This window comes from Macrobrachium nipponense, chromosome 17, assembly GCF_015104395.2.
Source record: "Macrobrachium nipponense isolate FS-2020 chromosome 17, ASM1510439v2, whole genome shotgun sequence".
NCBI classification, from domain to species: domain Eukaryota; kingdom Metazoa; phylum Arthropoda; class Malacostraca; order Decapoda; family Palaemonidae; genus Macrobrachium; species Macrobrachium nipponense.
In genome coordinates this window covers 27936477-27949303 of record NC_087210.1, presented here as the reverse complement: position 1 = coordinate 27949303, position 12827 = coordinate 27936477, and positions in this window count along the sequence as shown.

The following is a 12827-nucleotide window of genomic DNA, read 5'->3' as shown; positions in this document are numbered from 1 at the left end:
GGATATTATGATAAAATCATTACAACGGCCTTTGCTACTATTCGGTGACTTCAATGCACACAACCCCGTGTTGGATGCAACTGCTGACAGATCTGGCATTAGAAAAGGCACGTTTATTTGATAATCAGATCATCACTTGAATTATATAATCGCTCATACAGAATTATTTTTCCAAGACCTTTGGCATTATCTCATCAGTTACCATCACTCTGTTCTATATGGTTTCAAGTCAGCAATTTTGAAAGATTTATATTCCAGTAATTTTTATTTCCAGTAATAACTGATTTGCAAGCAAGTGCAATCAGGTAATTTCAACCCGTTCTATAATAGAACAGAACAGATTGTGAAAAATACACTTTATTCGCCGTTTAATCTTTTAGGAGAGCTTAGCTTAGTGAAATCACAATAGATATATCACGAATTTCGATACCGATGCCTCTGAAAAGTAGATCCAATGTTTCTCCCAATAGCAGCAAAATGAAAAGCACTTGATAGTCTGAAGGATTATTAAAAGTGATCTACTAAAACAGAATTGAACCTAAACAGGATCGCCGAAAGAAAGAAACCTGGTATTTGTCAAACGAAAAAAAAGAAAAAAAAAAAGATCAGACACCAGATCCCCAAGACACTGTTTAACGTATAGTGGACGAGAGTTCACGATCCATACGCGATATCAGACTCTATATCATGATATGTCTTTTATGACTGATCAACTTGAATTTGCAGTTTTCTGCTGCAACCGCAGAGCTCCATGTCAAGACATAAATTTAGATTTATTAAAAAGTGATGTACTCTAATTCTGTAACTTGTAGTTTCCAAGTGAAAGGTGACATGCCATCGTTGTGACAAGACGCAAACTGGGCAAAGAACCTAGTAATCCACCGAACTATCGACCAGCATCTTGAACAAGCTTTTATGTAAGGTGATGAAGAAAAGGTTGACATGGCACTTAAACACAAATTATATGGTCACCCCGACCCAATGCGGGCCACAGAAAAATTGATTTACACTTGACCTATTGCTTTCCTTAAGAAATTAACATATTAGGAAAGGATTTGCATGAAAAGTTTTGCGCTTTTTTTTTCTTTACATTTAAAAGTCTTATGAGATTGCCACGAGATTTGCTACATGTTGAAAACGAAATATATACCTAAAGATCATTCGAAACTTCGCCAATAACACCGATAAAGTATTTAAGGGTGATTTTAGCAGAGTTATTAGTTAAATTTTTAAGCAAATTCGTTGGGTTAGTTTTTGAAGTTTACCCGAAACACGGGTGAGAATTAATGGGATACCTAAAACGAGGAAACAATGTGAGCATCATGTGCTTTGGTTGTCTTCTCCTTTTTTGATCAGCATTCTTTCAAGGAAAGTTTTCGATTTTATCTCTCCGTTCCAAAGGCGAGGAGCAAGTATTTATATTGCCATTCCAAATTGGAAACGTATACGATTTATTAAATTATGCGTGACAGATACCTATTTTAATTTTGACGGGACAACATGCCAACAACATTTGTCGCTTTGGGGTCCTTTCTCTCACCCCATACCCCATGCATACTTGCTCATTTAGAAGGAATTATTTGAAACTGCGTCTCCCAATTCGTATCGTTGAGCTTCGTCATGTGGGATAACTACGTGGATAATGTGGCTGCACTGTTTGTTATAGATCCTGAAGATCCATTCAGTGGCCAGGAAAAAGTGTAGGCCTGATTTTTCCTTTCTTGGATGTTTATATATAAGAAAAGACCATTTGAGGGTTTCAAGTTTTAAGTTTATCGTAAAAGAACACATGTAAATTCATATATTGAATGTGTTTCTTTTCATATTAATCCAGTTAAGAGGGCAATAATAGTGGGTTTATTGTAAAGAACTTGTAGAGCATGTAACCCAAAGTATTTTGATTTAAAAATGGAAGAGATAAGAAATCCTTTTGCAAACTTAGCTTATTCTCCGTAGTTGAAACGAAGCAATGAAGGAAGCTAAGAAAATCTTCACCGCTTGCAAAGACAAGAATATAGATTACAGAAAACACCAAAATTTACATTTTAAAATAGGGATGCAGAACCAACGAAGTAGGTAACGTGTGTGAGGATAAGACGAAGATTAAAAAAAAATTGAAGTCAAAGAGCAGATGCGTACATTGTAAAATTTAAGGATTGTTGTCTCTCTTGTTAAATGAAACAGCCAGAAATTTAAATAAACGTCATTTTCCACCAAATAAAACGGCAAGAATAGATGACACGCGCAAATATTTTAGCTATTCATTTTTATAACAGTAATCACAGAATGAATCTTAGTGATGGCAAGACAATACTCTAGGCAGTCATATCGGGAAACAGAATCGTGAAATGGACAGCATTTAACTCCATACCCACAGTAGCCGGGAATAATCCCTTTAGAATTTTGGACAGAATTGGCAGGACATATGTGAAGGTATCATAAAGAATACTGGATGAGAGAATGCTAGCAATTGTGAAGAATGGCGAACGGCAGAATGGTTTTATTAAGATTGAGAGGTGCAGTTGATGCTGTTTCTATATTATCATAGGTACGGGGTTTCTATAGTATCATAGATACGGGAAGTGAAAGTGGAAGGTAATATGAAGCTGTACTGTGCATTTATAGACCTAGAGAAGTCATTTGATGGGAAACATAGGAATTTAGCGTTGTGCTGTTAAGAAAAGAAAAAGTGCCAGAAACGTTGGTTAGTTTGGTTGAAGTGATTTATAGAAGAACTGGGACTGCCACAGTAACAGCCTGTGGCAAAGTAGAAATGTTTTGGAGTTATAGCTGGTTTACATCAAGGCTTGGCACTGAGCCTATTTCTGTTTTTACTGAGTGAAGATATTAGGAATAAATATCTATGGGAATTGTTTTTTGCAGATAATCTAATGAATACATCAGAGACTGAACTGCAAGGAAGGGTAAGAGAGAGGAAGGACTCTCTTGAATGGGGTGGTATGAAGGTAAACGTCGGTAGAACTGAGGTCATGGTGTCAAGCAAACAAGGAGGGGATAGATTAAATTTGCACAAGGCCAAAAAGAGGCGTAGATTTAAAACGAATAGAGAATAATAAACACTTGGGTTCTACTTTGAAGGAGAAGAGAGAGGGGTGTGAAAGTGAGGCTGAAAATAACATAATAGCTGCTTGAGTTAAATGGGTGCAGGGGTTGTGTATTGTAACAAAATCATCCGAAGATCACGCCGCGTAAGGGTCTGGAAAACGAAGAAATGAAAAGTGCCCGGATGGCAAAGATTACTCATATGATAAGTCGAGACTGAGATGGTGTGGGCATGGGTGAAGGGAGGAAGTGAAAAGTGCTTGGGTGCAACACGTTTAGGGTAGCAGTCAGGAGGGAGGCCAAGGATTCGATGGTGTGATTAAGTGAAGGAGGATTTGGAAAAGAAAGGTGCTTTCGATAGAAATGTTTGGAGAAGATGAAGTCAAAGCAACTGGCTTCTTAGCTCATGTCCACTTGACAGACTATAATAGGCAGACCTTACAGCTCGTTCGGGTTTCCCCAGGTCCCTCAGTGTGTGGCACCTCTAATGTCTACCAGAGAATTGCTCTTGCATCTTCCGGTATATTTTGCATCTTCCAATCTTGGATGGTCTGGGATGCAGCTTAGATATTTCTCGAGCTTATTCTTAAACACTTCTACGATTACTCCTGATATGTTCCTCAGTGGGCAAACCCGATAAGATTTTGAAATTAAATAGACTGAACTTGTATATAGAAGTATCTTACACAAGTCTAGTACGATCTGTGTTGCCAAACTTCTAAAAGCTGTCAATTTGAAATGAATCTTTAAGAAGAAGAATATTAGGAACCAGATGGCGTGGTAGGGTTAAAATCATCTTGTCTGTTACCTGATGAAATAAAGTCATTCTTCACATTGTGTTTGTGCCACTTACAGCAAGGCAAATTTGCTTTGTTCCAGTCGATTGATCTCAATTTTTTTTACGTAGTGAAATCAACGCGTTGAAATCGTGAGGATTTTCTTCCTTATATATTCAATATAATGACTGAAAGAAAATGAAGGCTGAGTGGATTTGTCAGTGAAATTGATTGTGAGGATCAATGAAGGGATTTCATTATTATTTTAGATTATGTTAGATTTGATGATACTTTGTTATTTAAAAAAAGTCATGTCCTTTACATTGAATGATATATATAAATCTCATATATATATATATAATATATATATATATCATATGGTATAAATACTTAGCTTATATATCGAATATATCTATAATATATATATATATAAAATAATATATAATCTCTGTTACATAAAAGAGGGCTATGATATATTTTAAATACAATTGTAATGTGATGTGCTATGAGTTTCTTGGAATGTGGAGAAGTCATCATTTAGTTTCTCCTTAGAGACAGTGCTCGAGGTGACGAGCTTTGGGAATGCTGACATGTCTTTTTGAGTTGCGTGCATGTTCTGTTGCTGTGAGTGCTTGTTACAGAGGTGACTTATGAATCCAGTTTTAGGCAGTTACCTGGGGCGTGGATGATGGGTGTGAGTTCGTACGTGTGTGCGAGTTTTTCCCTTACATATGAGTGTTAAGTAACCATGAGGGATAGATCTGTACAAGACAGGTGAGGAGCCAAGATGGCTTCTTTGAACAGTGTCTTTGTTATTAAGTGATAGTGCATACTGTGTTGAATGGGTAAGCATATTTACTTTTGGCCAAAGATATGGCTGGAGTTGTATTTGAATATTTATTTCAGAGATGTTTTATTTCATATGATCTTTGATTTTAATCTTATGCTTATCGGGATGTTCTGTCTTCTCACAGGCGATTCTGGAGGATGGGGAATTAATCTGGAGAATGGGGAATTGATCTGGAGAAAGGGGGAATTGATCTGGAGAAAGGGGGAACTGACTTAAATAATATGTCAAGGTGTTACTGTAGAGACTGTGGTGACTTTTCCAGTTTTATGGCTAAGATAATATTGGATTATTGGAGTAGGAATATGGAGTGGGGCTGTCTGAGTTCAATCATTCATTTAATCTTTTTGTTAAGAATCTGGGCTTATTTAGCTAATGCTTTGTTCTTAAATAAATGTTATTTTTGTAATTCACGACTCTGATTTAGTTACCTAAGGTAATGGAGGGGGGAGGTGTGCCGAGAGAGAGAGAGAGAGAGTTGTTGGGAATCGAGAGAGAGAGAGAGAGAGAGAGAGAGAGAGAGAGAGAGAGAGAGAGAGAGAATGTGTTACCAAATGCCTTTTGCTCTGGTCCATCGCTACCTTTTAAAATATGAGAACGAGATTTTATAATCTCGTTATTTTATATATATATTATAATATATATATATATATATATATATATATATATTGTATATAGATATATATATATATATATATATATATATATATATATATATATATATATACATATACATGCTAAGAAATCACAAAAGTAAGATACTTTGTTATTTTTTAAAAAAGTCATGTCCTTTACATTGAATGATATATATATATATATATATATATATATATATATATATATATATATATATATATAGCATATACATATGTATATATATATATATACATACATAATATATATAATTATATATCATATATCATATATATATATATATATATCATACATATATATATATATATATATATATACTATATATATATATTATATATACACTTAAGAAACATTACAAAAGAGTAAGCACGTGATTTTGTTTATTAGCTGAAGTTTAAACACAAAAGTACTTGGCCACTGTCTTTTCTTTTTTGAACTTTCCCAGTGGCTTCATCAAATATATAATATTATATATAATATTATATATATATTATATAATATATAATATTTTATATATATATACTATCTATGTATTATAATATACTGTATATATATATATGTGTGTATGGGAAAGGTACGTACGTTTGTATGATTGTGATGTATACTGCACTTGTCTCATAGAAGAAAAAGGGTCAACTGAAAATCGGGAATTTCTACGTTTGATGCGAAAAGTGGAATTTGACTAGTATAGGCAGCTCTCAACTCTTTCAGTTCACGTTTTCGTAAATCCTGTTTAACCATTACGTAGCTGGTGACAATGAGTGTTTCATCCTGTAATTAGCGATGTTCGCCGTTTGAATGCTAATTGTCTCGTTTCCTTTGTCACTTGACGTGAAATCAAGTACCTTCCTTTTTTATTAATTACGCTTTTTAACGCGTCAATTTTAAACATTAGGTAAACGTTATTTTTGTTTAAAAATCATGACAGATTAGTGATCGCCTTTACCTCTGTCATTATTTTGAAGCGTTACTACGGGCCTAGTAGCTAGCTGACTGTCCAGCAGTAGACCGATAGCATGGATCTGGACGAGGAATCGGTGGAATGGTGTTTTGTTAGGGGAAAAGGCTTAGGGATTGGGAATAGTTGTCGCCAAGAGTCCGTATTGACGTCACAAGCATGTCACCGTCATGGTGGTCCCGGGGCAGCCAACTGGCCTCGTCGAAGAGGGCGTTTGTTTTAGTTGTTTTCCCATATATGTGTGATCTTTCTCTGCTGGTTTGAATCTGACGCACAGTTCCGTTTCTGTTCTCGTTTGGCGAGATCCGTCGCGGCTTTTACAATATTTATTTGCATTTTCCTGCTGCAGGATCCCCCATTCAGCCCTCCGCCTTATCCGCCCTTTTTATCTCCACTCTCCCTTCTCATTCCCGGCCATCTTCTCTTCCTCCGCCTTCCTCTCCCAACACACCTGTGCTTTCCCAGCGTTTCCTTCGCCCCTCGAATTCCGTCTTGTCGGTAACATTTCCGTTATCTCAGTTTTATCGTATTTCGTCGTATTATTTACAGCAGAGACGGCGTGGGTCATTTTCATACTTAAAAGCTGGATGAACGTATTTTATTACCTACGGAATTATTTCACCAGAAAGAGCTTAGAATGAGAAACCAAGGGAAACGAAAATACGAATTTACGACAAAGGTGTAGTACAGACCTCAGCGCTCTGGTATTTAGTAAAGCTTGTTTGGTATGCCTGAACCTTCTGGCGTTTACTCATTATCGATGCCCTTAACATACGAAAAGGAACTAATTGACTAATGTCTTTTTTCCTTCCTTTTTTTTGTGGAATTCACTGGTGTCAGAATAGAAAAGGTGTTAATTATTTTCATATGGCGCAGTAAATTTGGCGAAAGGTTAATCTTGTCTTAAATTTCAAGAAAAAAATATAAGTGAGAAAAATGAAAATGCTTGGGCGTCTCTTTCCCGTGCCAGGCTTATGATGACGTTAGCGTGCAGAGCGAACGTTCCCCCAAAATTTATCATTTTTCCCTGTATTCAGTCAGTATTATATATATATATATATATATATATATATATATATATATATATATATATTATATATATATATAGTATATATTATATATATATATAGATATATATGTATATATATAATGTATATACATATGTATATTATTGTTACATAGAGATACCATATATATACATAGATATACCTATATATTAATACATAACCTATATATACATATATATATACATATACATATATATACATACATAATATATATATATAATATATATATATATAATATATAATATAAACATATATATATACTACATATATATTAACATATATATACAATATATATAATATACATATCATATATATACATACATATAGTATATATATATATATATATATATATATATATATATATATATATATATATATATATACATATATATACATATATATATACATATACATATATATATACATATATATATATATACATAATATATATATATATATATATTATGTATGTACGTATATCTGTAAATGAATAACAATGTACTATACGTGCTGCAGCATCGTATGAATTCATATATTTCGTTATACATTATTTGGTAACTAATTAATATTTATAACATGTTCACTCATAGCCAGAGTTTGTTAGTGTTGATTAGAGGTAACAAATTCCTTCCATGGGAAAGGTGACTTAGAACGGAAATGTGGCTTTGGAATATAGTCCAAGATCTTTCTATGATCCTGTAGGAGATTTGAGTATGAAGATTTCTCTCTTTCCAAGAAGTGCTTGGTAGGAGTCGTTGCGTTGCAAGTGTTGTTGACTTGGATGGACATCCTTCACGCTGGGTATTCCGGCTATTGAGTCATCAAACGTGGCACCCGCTCCCTGCTATATCTATGGCTCCATCCATCGCGAAATTTGTCCCATCTCCGCTTATGTTGATCCGATTTGAAATGGAATTAGGTGTGTATAGGTTGTAGTGTATTGTTATAGGTTTGAAATCAGTACTTTGTTAAATGTGTTTGGTGTATAGGTACACTTTATTGATTTAAAAAATATTTTCGTACAGCAAAAAGATATATCGGTATTTTATGGCAAATAAAGTGCTAATTCATACTGTTCCTGAAAACGGATATTTACAGTGAGTGATCATCATACAGACCTATTTGGATTTTTAGCAAAAAGAGGTTTTGTAGTTTGTGTCCGAAGCCTTCACATTCCTAAACCTTCAGACGTCGCAGCAGGTATATAAACCCATTCTCCTACAAGCGAGGATTTGGCATACTTTGCCGAGGTGTGTGCCGAGTATCACTGGAATATTTCTTCAAAGTTAGTTGATATTACCAAACCATTTTCCTTCAGATACACATGAAGATAAATGATGTTAGCAAGAACTGTTCTTCAAAGTGCTCACGCTAACGTCATGGCTTCAGTTTTTTATTTTTTTTTTTTTCCTCGCAACACTACTGCTAATCGAAGTGGCGTATGAGGAATGTCAGTGCGCACTGGAGTTGGTGGTTTCACACGGCTGTCTCTTATTCTTACAAATCATTCAAAAGCGGCGGCTCCTGTAGGGAAATAATGCCGTTACTGCACCTCACATGGCGCACTGTAGGCGTTAATGAATTGTATTTTCAGCTACTCTGGGCCTTAGCTGCACTCGCCTTTTAGCCTTTTATTTGACATCCATTCCCGCTGCTTTTCTTCGGTCTTGTTGTCCAGTCTTTCAAAATATTACTACTTAGTGCAACTGTGGTGTTAATCTCAAGTGCCACCTTTGGATAACTGCACTTCATCTCATTATTTTCTGGATCTCGTTCTCTCTCTGTCTAACCACTCCATTTGCCTTTTTCACTTTCTTTGATTAAGCGCTGAATTGCCGGAAATGTTCCAGTGCTTGACGCTGTAGCCTAAGCGTCAAAAATAAATCAACCAAACTAAATAGTGGGCAAAGGCGTATGCCCTTTCTTGACGGTCATCCATGCATTATCTTGGGCAGTCTGAACAAGTAAGTTAGTGTAAAAAAAAACAGATGAGGATAATACACCAGAGAAATCTCTGGAACATTCGGGAGTGCTCTTGAATTGGAAAAGTTTGAGAAAAATGCCTTCAACTAATACCGAGTGGTTTTAATGCCAAAGTTATCATCTTTCAAATATTTAAATGAAATCTGGACCGTTATAGAATGAACGCAAGAACTGAAAGTAAGGCCCCACGAGCAGAAGAGCCAGGAGAAATTTACTGAGTTCTTACTTCTAAATCAACCTTGCATTCAGCATCATTGGACAGGGGACGTTGTTCATTGAGAACTTTATAACTTTGGTTTTGAAGTAAACATCAATGTCTGGGTACCACGGATCATTTAAAGAAATATCTAAATGATTTGGCTGGGACATAAAGCTCTAAAATTTGTGTCAGATTCTCATTTACTTATAATGGGTTTAGTTGTTACTATTTTTGCAGGTTTAGGGTTGTGGAAGGGTCGGAGACTACCTGTTGAAATCCTTTATGAAAAAACCTGATCATGTCTGGGAGACGATAACTTTGTGAATATTCTAATTTGAGATAGTATGATATCGCTTTATTCTTGGGATTACTAGTAATACCGAGAAATCTTTTTGGTGTACTATGAAAGATTCAGAAATATAATGAAAATTGTAAATAAACCAACAACCGTTATCAAAGCATTATCATCAACTTTATGTTAACAATAGAATGTTGACCCACTTTCAGTTCAGATTTGGTCAGTATTAGAGATATTAGAAACTTCCAGATAGACCAACCACCTATCAACTGATGGATGTCAACCAACGTCACAAATACATAGCTTACTAAGATTTCTAATAGCCTTTTCTGAAGTGGACAAAACAGTCTCCTTATTCAGATTTTCGTACAAAACTATCTCCAGATCTTGGATCTGTCGGTCCGTTGATGTCTTTAACCGAAAATTTGCCCAGACTCCGCATCTATTTTTCGGAAAGGAGACTTTGATTTCGTGCCATGCAAATTGATGGGTTTAAGGCAAATTTCGTATCTTAATGGTCGTTCCATAAGTAAGTAAAATGTAGATTTTTCTTTAGACTGATTCATTTGAGTATCTTGCTAAGAAAGTCTACTGAGTCTACTGTGTAATCCACCGGATTTATTGCTTGGTGCGCCAACATTGGACCATTCAACTTTTGGAATGTAAAATTTTCCAAGTGAGAACTTGTATCCTTCATCTCATTCGATTTACCGTTTTGAATCTCAGTCTCTTTCAGTGTAACCACTAAACTTACCATTTGTCAAGCCAGGCCTGAGGAAAATTAAGAGAATGATGGTGAAAAAGTGTGAGATATGAGAAGTTACAGGGTTCACAAAAAACTGGCGGCTGGTAAGAATCTCTTTGCTCAATGGAACAGAGAAAGAAGGTCTATAAGTTTCAACGTTAACGCTATCTAGTGCAGCAGCAGCTACGGTAATTTCTGCAAGATCAGAGTGGATTTACCTTGAATTACCCGGTATATTCACTCCAGTCTTAAGCAGAAGGTCAAGAAGTACAACTTCCGTTTCCTTAATCTGTCTATGCTTACAAGTGAAACGTTGATATTACGTTGTTTAACCGGTCCTAACGTCAACTGTTTCACACAAGTAAAATACTGCTGTCTACCACGGTCTAGACTCTAGACTTTCATAAAGCAGTGTTTAATCGATAAACTTCAATACTTTTCCCATTAGGTAGTTCTGTATCCCGAGGCACCACTTCTTGTTATTACTATTCAGGGCTTTAAACCTATCTATAGTCTCATGCTTAAACACAATTGCAAAACTCGTCCCCAGTCTAGGAAAGATTTTGGCCTTTGCTTTGATCTTCTCTTCTTCGGGCGACCATAGTTTCACCTTCCTATGGGGTCGGGCACTCGAGCCTTCCTTCCCGTAAGAAGACTTTTATGATACTGTAAATGCTCCGAATTCGTTTTTTAGCACTCCGTTTACGCTGAAGTAGCGAGGAAAGAAAGTGGCGAATGAGTTTTCTCGCTAAAGCCAATCCTTTAGGGTAGAAAGCTTCCAGGATCATACTAACACACTTTAACGCTTAGGTTTCACATTATTTATTTATTTGCGTGAACCACTGTTCTTTGTTTCTCCACCTTTTCCTTTTTGGCTGGTGTGAAGCCAGGTATGGTTTGAAAATTGCTGTAGAGGAATCCCTTAAAATCTTCGGTAAACACAAAGCAATCATTTATTTAGAATCTTCTGGTTACTTGCTACTACTAAAAAAATGTATATAATTGTGATGACCACAGTGCCCTCTTAACCCTCCCGATTTCTTCACACCATGGATATGCTTGTTGGCCCTTGAAGATTGGAAGTATGACTCGGCAGTAATAACTCTATTCTGATGTCGTGTTTCATGATTACCTAAAACCAAGCTGTAAAATACCAAAATAGTAACGTTGCGAAAAGGTTTTGATGGAACAGGCAACACAGTGCCCTTACCTGACCCAAGCCTGAAAAAAAAATATATGGATGGGGAAAAAGATGGTTTCTAAAACTTCAGGAAACACTGGAACAGCCATTTGAAAGAGAGAAGACAATAGAAATTACGGGAAAGGAGTAAAATTCGTTGCTCACATTGATATTTCCCTAAGTACATCCTGACACCCATTAACGTATTGCAAGAATTACCATTTGGGAACTAAACACTGTAGAACATTATCGTATATGACAATCAAGCGAAGTTTTCATTATCATTACTGCTAATGCTAATGTTATCCTCTACAATATACAAAGACATAACAGATTTTTTTTCTTCCCAGAAACAAAGTATAACTCTAATAAGGAAATCTTGTGTTCAGCATTATTTAGAATACCCATATCTTTTAAAAAGCTCGTGTTAAGTGAGACCAGCAGATTCTGTTATTAATTAAAACAGATGAGCGTGCAAGGGTCAGAGATCAACAGAGGAAAGAAATCGGAGGGATTGTATCGAATTTAGGAATTTATTCTCAACTTGCGAACTTATTTACTTGTTTGTTCCGCAGCCAAAATAACGTTTCCATTTGACAGGTTATAGTTATGGTGAGGAATGTAGTTGCGGTGCCGAATATTATAGACTATAGTTCTAGGTTGTCTGAGGAAAATGACATAGCTTCATGTGATTTTATGACTTTAATTTATGAAAACGTGAGTAGAATTTGGTGTTCTTTTTTAATCTTACCATAGTGTGAGTAGGATGAACAGACTGGACAGAGAAGTGATGCTTGAGGCATATTCTACGGGATGGAGATTCACACTTCACTACTCAGTTCTTGGTACCATCATATTATAGGACTGAGTTTATAGTTTTCTTTAAGCAAAAGTTATTCTTCTGCCCAACATGTATAATTAGATAATTACTTACAGGGTTGTTTTTTTTTCTTGAAACTTCATACTTTATCGCCTTTGGTGCTGAAAGACCTGGTATTTTATAAAACCCCCTTTTGTTAATTAACAAAACTGTCAATCTTTGAGTGATATCTCTCAT